General features: G+C 37.3%; 1 protein-coding gene across 1 annotated transcript in view; it reads left to right on the top strand.

The window, feature by feature from the left end:
* The window catches only part of Fam19a1 (family with sequence similarity 19 (chemokine (C-C motif)-like), member A1), a 480,497-nt gene that overhangs the window by 191,020 nt on the left and 278,729 nt on the right, over positions 1–10,748 (top strand). The gene's annotated exons all lie outside the window — the stretch shown is intronic.

Here is a 10,748-nt window from a genome sequence, read left to right as displayed (position 1 = left end):
GCGCGGGTGCGCGCGTGCACACACACACACACACCACACACACACACACACACACACACACACACACACACACACACACACACACACACTCCTGTGATATGAGGATGGGAGGTGTTGGCAGCTAGGAGGATCAGGTCAGACAGAGGAATGAGCAAGGACAGGGGCTAATAGAAAAATAGCTTGATCTACTTGGGGCTTGTAAAAAAGAGTGAGCAGAGAGGTGAGGACAAGAGATGAGAGTGAGACCACATAATGGTCTATGAGTCACTTCTAAATGCATGAAGAGAGAATGTTGGTGGAGATGCAATATGGTATGCTTTAGGTTCGGCCGATCAAGCTTGTTACTAGGTAAAAAGTAGGCAGTCATCTTCAACTGTTCTTATTGTCATTCCTGTTTTCATCTTCCAATTTTCATCTTCATTCTTTTCTTCCACTGGCAGTTTAAGAAAACCATGAATCACCTGTACTTTATCTATCCATTTACCCATTTCTTGTATTTCTCTCCATTGTTACCACTTTTCAGTTTAAATTTTACCCAGAACTCCATTTCTTGGTTTTATCCATATAATATGTAAGCCATTTTTTCAATTTTGCTTTTCTTTTCTTTCTTTCTTTTTTTTGGTTATTGTTTTTGTACCAGTCCTGGGGCTTGAATTCAAGGTCTGGGCCCTGTCCCTGAGCCAAAGCTCCACTTCTGGCTTGTTGGTGGTTAATTGGAGATAAGCGTCACATAATTTCCTGTCCAAGCTGGCTTTGAACTGTGATCCTCAGATTCCAGCCTCCTGAGGAGCTGGGATTATAGAAGTGAGCCACCAGCTCCTGGCTATGTCAGCCATTTTTTAAACATTCATCTAAATGTGGCCACCCATTGTGAGAAACCCAAGCAATAGTAGGTGGGGTTGAAGAAAGAGATGGTTTTGATGGAATTATTTATTTCTTCCTTGGCTCTGAACTAATACCCTAAGCTCCCAGATGAGTTGTTATCACAATAGTCCAGCCTAAAGAGTACATGTTTTCTTAAGGAACTCTGAGAATTCTCCACATTCTCACTTATTAACCCTCCTCTGCTCACTAAACAAGAGCTACACTTATGAAAGTGTTGTTTATTTGTGAGTATGGCCAGGATTGGGTCTCAAAACCTAGGTCTTGCAGTCTCACTTGGCTCTTCCATTCATGACTAGAGCTCTAGGACTTGAGCCTCACTTCCATTTTCAGCTCTTTGCTGGTTTAACTGGAGATAAAAGCCTCTCAGGTTTGTCTGTCAGGGCTGGCTTCAAACCATAATTTTCAGAACAGCCTCCTGACTAGCTAAAATTACAGGCATGTGTACAAAAATAATTTTAAGGAAAGAAAGAATATAACACATATTTATTGAGGTTATTAACTCCCAAGAAATTGGCATATTTTTATCTGTTGAATAATATAATCATTTGTAACAATTTGCTGCCAGTGTAGAATAAACCAGCTCCACCTAATATAAATTAAAAAGTTAATCATTGGAATACACTCAGGAGACTCAAAAATTGGACAGAGATGTTGGAAAAACAAGATATAGTGTGTGAGAGAGTGGGGATCAACATATGTTTGTGAATTAAAATGTAGCATATTTCCATTTCTATATTGGATGAATCCACCATTATTCTTTTGTCACTTTCTTTTCTCCCTTTTTGCATCATTCTGCTTAATACTAAAAATCTTCAAAGAGATCTTATTGATCTAGCTCAACACTATGTAGTTAAGAGAATTAATGTCCCGGAAGGAAATCAGAGTACTGTTAGCAGAAGTCATAGTTTTCCTCTGCTTTCACTTTTCTGCTCCCAGATTCCCGACAGGATCAATGATAGAGTACTGTGTGTATAATAAATGTGAAGTTTTAGGGGAAATACAATTAATTTCATACTTATTCAGGAAGATATCCACCTTGTATGTTCAGGACAATTTTATCAGTAAATTATAAGAAGTCACATCCTATATCTTTCTATATTTTTAACCACCAACTGAGGTCCCCATATTAAGTGTTTGAAACCAGATGTGTTCAACTTCTATCTTCTTAACTCTGGAGGCAGCACATTCTTCAATTCATAATATTTAAAAAAAAATTTGCCTATCTGAACCTCAGATGGGTGTTACTATTCTTTACACACAAAAAATGTCTATATAAAGAGGGGTTAACATCAAAGCAGGTAATGTTCTTGATATCTATTGTGTCTAGGTATCTATTGTGATATGTCATTGAGTTCTGCAGAAACTGTTGCTCAATTCATTCTTACTATCCCAGTCAGATATGCTAGCATTGGTTTCTTAGATTAGCTTGTTAGAAGGAATAGATTGGTTGAGCTATTGGTCTTTTCCTTGACATGCATCGACAACTTAACACTTAACATGATCTAAATGTTTTTTGTCTGTCCTTCTTGTACTTTCTCCTTATCACAAAACAGAGTTGTTTTCTTAGTCTGCCAAATATACTTTAAGCGATATTACTGGCTCATGAATACTCGGAAATTGAATTCTGCTTGTGGGAGATGATTCTTTGTCATCTGGCCATATAGCATAGGTAAAGCTTTTAATGTAATTTTCTAAATTTTTCCCATCAATTATCTAAGTTACTATAAGACCCTGTCCTTTTTTTCCACACACATGAAAAAAACTTTACATGCCAAAGTTTCTATGTTTGGCCCGCTAGCTGCGTGATTTCTGTTGGATGAGAAGATACTCTGTTAAAGCACAAAAGACCTGGAATCAGAGAATCCGCAGTTCAAATCCTCATGTCATATCTTTCACAGTTGTTTGATTTCTATGCCTTTTCATTTTCTGGTTTACAAATCAATAAGGTAATAACAATAACAAGATTAAGTAAGACAGGATGTTCAAAGTGCCTAGTCCTGGGTGTAGCACACAGTAAGAGTTCAAAGAATAAGAAAGGTATCATCAGTGACGCAGCCTGCTCTTCCAGCAGGACCCACAGGATGTCCCGCCTCCCCTTACATGAACTGTCATTGGTTATTTATTGCATTCATAAGAGAATACATTGTCCCTGTCTTAAATAATAGATGCCAAATGTTTTCTTTTGAAGGTGAGAAGAAAAGAAACACCCCAGGGAACCTGTGGGAATTTCTCTACAATCTTGGTCCTGGTTTCTTATTAAGAAACAAACAGTTTTTCTTAGAGGTTGTATATACTCTTGCTGATCTGGAAAGTGAAGGGCTTTCAGACTTCTGCATTATTTAATCATAGCCATATAAAGTTTCATAAGCATGCCTCAATCTGAAGCATTGGGTTCCCCTTGTCCAAAGGAGGTTTTACCATAAATTATTGTGGTTATGATTGAAATCAAAACTGGGTCTTGGGCTGGGATATAGCTCAGTGGCCAATTGCTTGCCTAGCAAGTACAATGTCCTGGGTTCGACCATTAGTACCAAAAAAGAAAAGAAAAAAATGTAGTTAAAATCCTTCCCCCTCCAAAAAGTATGGATCTAATTATCTCTCAGATGATGATGATGATGATGATAAGTAACAGCAACAATAAATCATAGATCACATTAAATATAGCCCAGACACTTTTCACACATTATCTTATTTAATATCCTACTAAATAGCATGATTCTCAAGTGGCAAAAAACATGGTAAGATGATCGGCTTTGGAGGTTAGACCATTTGGGTTGAAATTCAGGTTACATGACCTTGACTCTGGCACTTTTCATATTTCAATTCAGTTTCCCTCAAAAAATGGAGACTTGACTGCCAGGCACTGGTGGCTCATGCCTATAATCCTAGCTACTCAGGAGGCAGAGATCTGAGGATTACAGTTCAAAGCAGCCTGGGCAGGAAAGTCCATGAGACTCTTATCTCCAATAAACCACTAGAAAACTGGAAGTGGCCTTGTGGCTCAAGTGGTAGAGCGCTCGCCTTGAGCTGAAGAGTGCAGGGCAGTGCCCAGGCCCAGAGTTCAAGCCCCACAACCAAAAAAAAAAAATGGAGACTTGATGAAAATATAAATGGCCATGTATTTGATAAGTTTTCCAATAATACCAAAAGCATGATCAATGAAAACTCACAAATTAGAATTTATTAAAAATCATAAAACTTCTGTGAAAGGCAGTATGAAGACAATTAAAAGACAAGCCATAGATTAGTAGAAAGCATAATAAACACAACCTGATAAGGGTTGGAGCCATAGAATAACTAAAATCTTTAAAACTGGCAATTCCAAATACCGTCAAGACAGGAAGCAGTGGGAACTCTCGCTCTTCACTGGTTAGAATGAAAAATAGTCCATCCAAAATCTGGGTGCTGGTGACTCAAAGCTGTAATCCTAGCTATTGAGGAGGCTGAGATCTAAGGGCCACAGTTCAAAGCCAGCCTAGACAGGAAAATCAAGTCCATGAGACTCTTATCTCCAATTAACCACCAGAATACCAGAAGTAGAGGTGTGGATCAAAGTATTGGAGCACTAGCCTTGAGCAAAAAGCTCAGGGACAGCTCTCAAGTCCTGAGTTCAAGCCCCAGGACCAATGAGGTGGGGAGGAGGACAGAAGAAAACTAGCCACATAAGGAGAGAATTGAGCAAGTTTTTACAAGGCTCAACCTATTTGCACACTAAGACGCTGCACTCCAACTTGTAGGTAGGTATTTACTTAACTGGTTCAAAAGCATATGTATGTTTATAGCAGTCTTATTTGTACTCACCCCAAATCAGAAGCAACGAAAGTATGCTTCAGTATAGGATGGAATAAACACACTGTGGTCCATCAGCACAATGGACTGCTATTCATCCATAAAAAGAAATGTACTATCAAATCATAGAAAGGACATAGAGTAAATTTAAATGTGTATTACTATGTGAGAAAAGCCAATGTGAGTAGGCTACATTCTGAATAATTACCATTCTAAAAAGCCCAAGACTTTAGAAATGGCAAAAAGATTTCTGGTTTCCGGAGGGTAATCAGGAGGTGAGATGGAATGGAGGAAACACTAGGATATTTTTAAACACTGTATTCAATGCACCTCAAGAAGTACAATAATTGATACTATATATATACTTGACCCTATTCATTCATCAACCCCATTGAATTTTATTGCCCAAAGATGTAAACTAAATGTTCGCATATTTAGTAAATAATTTCAGTAGACAGAAATTATAGATTGACACAGAACAAGAAACAACTGAAACAAATGATTCAATATATTCAATAACTTTGACAGAGGGGTGGGTAGGGAACACAATACTAACTTAAATAAGTTTGAGAGTAAGTGTAGCCTGTACACCCAAAGGAAAACGAAAGTGTGTATAACACTATAGTTTAGTTGATAAATCTGTGGCCACAGGAATGTAGGATAAGCATATGCAAAGTTTGGTTGTTAGTGTGAAGATTCTTTGACTTATGAAGCACTTGAGGTCTTTGCGGGTTACAGCTGGTATGAAAGAATCTGGACCAAAATAGAGTTATTGTGTTTCTCTGTTGACTTTAATTCTTACTGCCAATGACCATCACAAACATAGCTGCATCTCATCATCTCAACTCTGAAAGTGAAATCCTTTTAAGTGTCCTTGATTTTGTTGAAGGATTTCTAAATAGTACAACTGAATTCCTAGGCATTCTTTTTTTGGGGGAAATTATTTTAAACCAAGATGTTCTCTAAAAGGATTTATAATTTACCATTAGAAATCCTCTTCATTGCTTTTTAGCCCTTTAGGATTTTGTAAGGATTACTAAGGGGATTTCTTTTTATCACTAGGGAAATATAGATGCAGCTATTATATCTTTAAAAAATAAATCATAGGCATAGCCTGACAGTGAGAAATGCATTTATATTCCCCTCTAGAACAGGTTTCTTTATAACCTAAAGACATTTTTTGAAATGTATTTTAATTTGACAAGGACTAGTAAAATAGTGAAACAAAACACAGAGGAGTTAAATCCACCTATGTATGTAGTTTATTGATATGGCCATTGTTGAATATCAAAATAAAATTTTGAAGGAGCAGTGTCTAGGAAATAATATTTCATTATGCTGTTACCTATTTTATTTCTGCCAACAGTGACTGCATAATGCAACCATCTTCATAAACTGTTATTCTAGTCCTACCTCTATCTGTATTCAGATTGTTCCAATCAGCCTTCTTGCTGGCTGATGACTGGGGATCACTCTCAGCTCCTCAGAAGGTCTTGATTTTCTATCCCTGGCTATTTATTTTCTTATAGTCCTTTCTTCTAAAGAGCATTCATCTGATGGTTCACCTTTTCAATAGCTTACTTGATTAAGTCAAACTCACCTCGGATAATTTCTCTTTTCATTACCTCAAATTCAACTGATTAGTAACCTAATCAAGAGAATACTAGTATAGTTACCATTTACCTATACTTATTGGCTATACTTATTGTTTGTTACTTAATGCCTATACTTATTGTTTGTTACCAGAAAAGAAAAGTAATAAGACAAAGGAGGCACCAGTGATATATGCAAGACAATATGTTACAAATGATCTGTACAACTTGGGGGTTCGGGAAGGGAAGTAGGAGAAAAATGAGGGAAGGAGTAACAAGTTTGACAAGAAATGTGCTCACTACCTAACTTATATAACTGTAAGTCCTCTGTACATCAACTTGACAATTAAAAAAAAGTAAGAGACACTTAAACATATTAGGCAAAATAAACAAATAAAGCTGGCACTGTCATCAGCATATAAAGGTAGTGACTTCTCTATTCTTTTGAGAATTACGTATGATACATTGGTATATAAGTTTCTTATTTCCCCAGTTCATTATGCACGTCACAATATGAATGTACTTGTTGTAGAACGTGTATTAAGCCTTTGAAACAAAACATTCTTATAGAAAAGAATGCCACAAATTATCTCCTAAATTTGGTTAATTCGTTCAGTCAGTAAGAAACAAATTATATATGATTACAGAGATAGGCACAAGGATTCAAAATTTTTTTGCAAATATATAAATAAATAATAAATAAATACATGTTATGTAATACTGAGCTGATTAGAATTGTTTCTAAAGCAAATTGAGGTCTTGTGGTTCTCTGAGGAGAGACTAATTCAAACTGAGCTAAATATCACCAATGAGAGGGCATTTGTGATGAGTCTGAGGGCAAAAGAGGTAACAACTTTAGTTCTCATTACAACTTGAACGCGCAGTTCTTTAATTTGTCTATAGTTATTATAGTCTCCTTCCCAACTCCTTACTCAATCATTAATGAAGTGAAGGTCCATTCAGATTCACAGATCTGTCAGATCTGTTAGTTTAATCCCCTTTAAGGAGAGTTCAGTCTCTTGAAAGAACATGATCAGTAGCTCTATCTCAAGAAAAAGAACATAACCTCTCAGATTTCCACCCTAATCCCTAGAATGTTGTTCAAAATGAGAATTGCTCACAGGTATGTGGGCGAAGGGGCATGGACTCCCTCAGCCTCTATGCCAAGACAGGCTTTAGTTCTTGGATTGTGGTGTTCTTTCATCCTGTCTCTACTGTGCAATGATCTGTCTTAATCTCTTTGTTGCATGCATAGCTGCTGTGGAGGTGACTGACATTCTCAACTGGGTTCCTTTCCTCCTTGTTGGATCTCCTGGTCTTCCCTGGCTGAGATAGGCTTTGATGTTTTCCTTAAGGCTATTGCTGCCTCCAGGGATGGTCTGTGATTTCCACAGATCTGGCTTGTGTAAAATGCTTTATTCTACTGTGGATAAGGTCATCTCACTTCTATGACAGCCTCCCTGGTGGAACCTCCTATCCAGATCCTAGTCCTATGTACCACACAAGAGCAAGGAAAGCAAACCCTTCTCTCGGCCTGTTCTTCGCATGGTGATCTCACTGCACTACCTGAAATAATCCAATGACTGTCTCCTTCCAGTAATAATGGCCCTTTTGGTCTTCAGTGTTACTCTGGCCCATATAATTGATTCCACACAAAAGATTGACCTAAAGTAAAGGAATTTGGGACCCAGTTTTGCTCTCTTGCTCTTTTTCTCTTTCCTGTTATATTGTCAAGACTTAAAGTATATGTGTGGAAAGGGAATAAGCAGATCGGTTCTGTATAACTCTCCGTACATAAAACTCGATGACAAAGAGATCGAACTGTCTCTTGATACGTTAAGTGAAAAATACCATAGTTGAGAGTATATTTTCTGGAGAAGATAGCCTGGCTTGCAAAGTGATTATTTGTATCATCATTTGTTCAATGACAGAAGCAACACATTGCCTTTCTTCCTGTATTGCTGATTCAATAGTCTTCTTATGCCTCAAAACAGATGTGTGTACTAGAAAAAGTTGGGTAAAAGTCCAAAAGACTAAGAAAAATCAAAAGGAGAAAAGCATATTTAGTGGTTTTGAAAATGATTTTGAAGAAGTTTAAGCAGTATTTTAACGAGCAGGGCATTTAGGTCCAAAGAAAAGAATGAAGGGAGATTTTCCATTTTATGTTTGGTGGACACAGAAATAAAACAGAGAAGGACACATAGTACTTTGAGACCAACTGCAGAGTTTTTCTTACAGGAATATTAACTTTGTGGTGAACTGATTGAAAAATTCTCCCACTTTTTCACTTTATTTTCCTGATTCTATTGGTGGAGAGTGTAATGGAAGCCTGGCATATTTCAGTTTGTTTTAATTTACAAGTCTAAAGTTAACATCTTCAATATCATGAGTTTTTTAAGAACAACAAAGAGCTTAAGGAATAGAAGCCGATGCTTTTAGTCTGGCTCTTTATAGCTAACTTTATCTGATGTCATTGTGAAAAGTCTGCCTTTTAGTAATTTATTCTTTTCACAAGATGAATTTCATGCCTGATAAGAAAGCGTAAACTTGTTCAGCCACTCTGGAAAGCAGTATGGAGGTTCCTCAAAAGACTACACATAGGGATGGAGGAAGATAGCAGAGGAGCAGCTAGAGCTTACCAAGTTCTCATGTAGAAACAAATGAAAAATACAAGGCTAGAGTCACACCAATTGTGCCATCATAGTACAGAGAGTTTGTCCAGAGAGGAAAAATTCTGGTAGGTTGTTTAAGGAGACAGATTCGAGTACTCCAGACAGTGGCAGCAGGGATGAGCTACTGATTACTGACAGGCCACAACCCCACCCACATTGAAACTCCCTCAGAGGGACTCCAAGATAGAGGAAGGAGCCATCTCCTTCTTTTGTGACACTCAAAGCAGATCATCCTTCCACTGAACTAGTCTGGGAGGAGGGTCACAAAGTACTCATGCTGGTAAGGCAGAGCTTCATTCAGCATGCTCAAACAAACTGAGTTAAGAAAACTACTAAGCTACAAGAAAACCAAACACCACAAGCAAATCAGAGACTCTACCAAGAGACTGGATACGGACACAAGATCCCGCAAATACATCAAAGAATTCTTTTTTATTTAATTTTTAAAAATTTCTTTCTACTTTTTTCATTTTTTCCCCTTTCCCCTTTTGGTCCTTTTTCTTTTTTTTTTTGCTCTACTTAATCGCTGTTCTGTTCATCCCCCATATATACCCATCTTTGATTATTAGACCTTATCCTTAATTGTGTGCCAAGTTAATTCAGAGACTTATTACTTAATTCACAATTTCTTAACCTTAGGTCCTTTAATTGTCATATTATTTCATTATACTTATATAATTTTTTAACTTCTTCATTTTTAATTTTTTTTGTGTTTCTTTTTTCCTTTTTTCCCTTTCTTCTCCTTTTTTCTCTCTTTTTCCACTCTCTGAATTTAGGTCTTAGTTATCTTCCCTCCCTTCCTTTTTCTCCCTACATTGCTCTAACCTTATTTTCTCCTCACAAATCCCCCAATACCTATTAATTTCTGGTCACCAGACTCCTTCTTTGAAGTTCTTAGTCCATTGATCCCTAGTCATCTGTTTTTGAACTAGATTGTATCTGTAGTCATCTTGGCTACAAATCTGTAAAACTACAGGGCTCTGAGTTTATGCTTGCATTAAAATAGTGTTCTAGCTCAGAATAGGTTTTGCTTTCATACCTAAATGGGCAGAACAAGCCATAGAAACACAGGAAAAATGGCAAGTAAAGAAACCTCATCTCCTACTCACGCTAAACAGGCAAGAGAGCAGTTAATGAATAATCCAGAGGGGAGTTCTCAAAATCCTCTACAGACACTACTAGTAAACATGGTGAATGAAAAGACTGAAAGCCTGCAAAAGGCTTTGTGGGACCACGATAAGGCAATGCATGAGCATGATGAAGCTAACCAAAGGTAAACAGAGGAATTGCGTGAGCATGATGAGAATAAACAAAGATGAATTGAGGGATTCATATGATCCACAAACAGAAAGCTAGAAGAATCCATGCAGGCCACAAATAGAAAGCTGAATGAATTCTAACTGAAGGAAAGGGAGTCCATTGAAAATATAACCACTCAACTAAGGGATTTTGAGAATGAACACTGAGGAGGTAAAGAAGTCCATACCTGGTCTAAAAGAAAGCTCCCACAAAGAAATTGAAGCCCTCAAATCTGACCAATTAGAAGGAATGGAAATAGAAAACAAGGTAGAAAGTCTTGACAATAGGTTAGACCATGCAGAAGATCGAATCTCTGGGACTGAAGATAGCCTAGACATTATAGAGAAAGAACATACTAGACAAAACCAAGAAATATGATAGATCTATTCAACAGATAGAAGACACCATCAGAAGGCCTAATTTAAGGCTAATGGGTGTAGAGGTGGGCCTAGAAACAGAAGCTAAATGTCTAGGAAATTTATTTAACAGGATAATAGCAGAGAACTTCCCA

The sequence above is a fragment of the Dipodomys ordii genome, unplaced genomic scaffold (genome assembly GCF_000151885.1).
Source record: "Dipodomys ordii isolate 6190 unplaced genomic scaffold, Dord_2.0 Scaffold12, whole genome shotgun sequence".
Taxonomy (NCBI): domain Eukaryota; kingdom Metazoa; phylum Chordata; class Mammalia; order Rodentia; family Heteromyidae; genus Dipodomys; species Dipodomys ordii.
The sequence above is the reverse complement of the archived record's forward strand: the minus strand, read 5'-3'. Positions and strand labels throughout refer to the sequence as shown.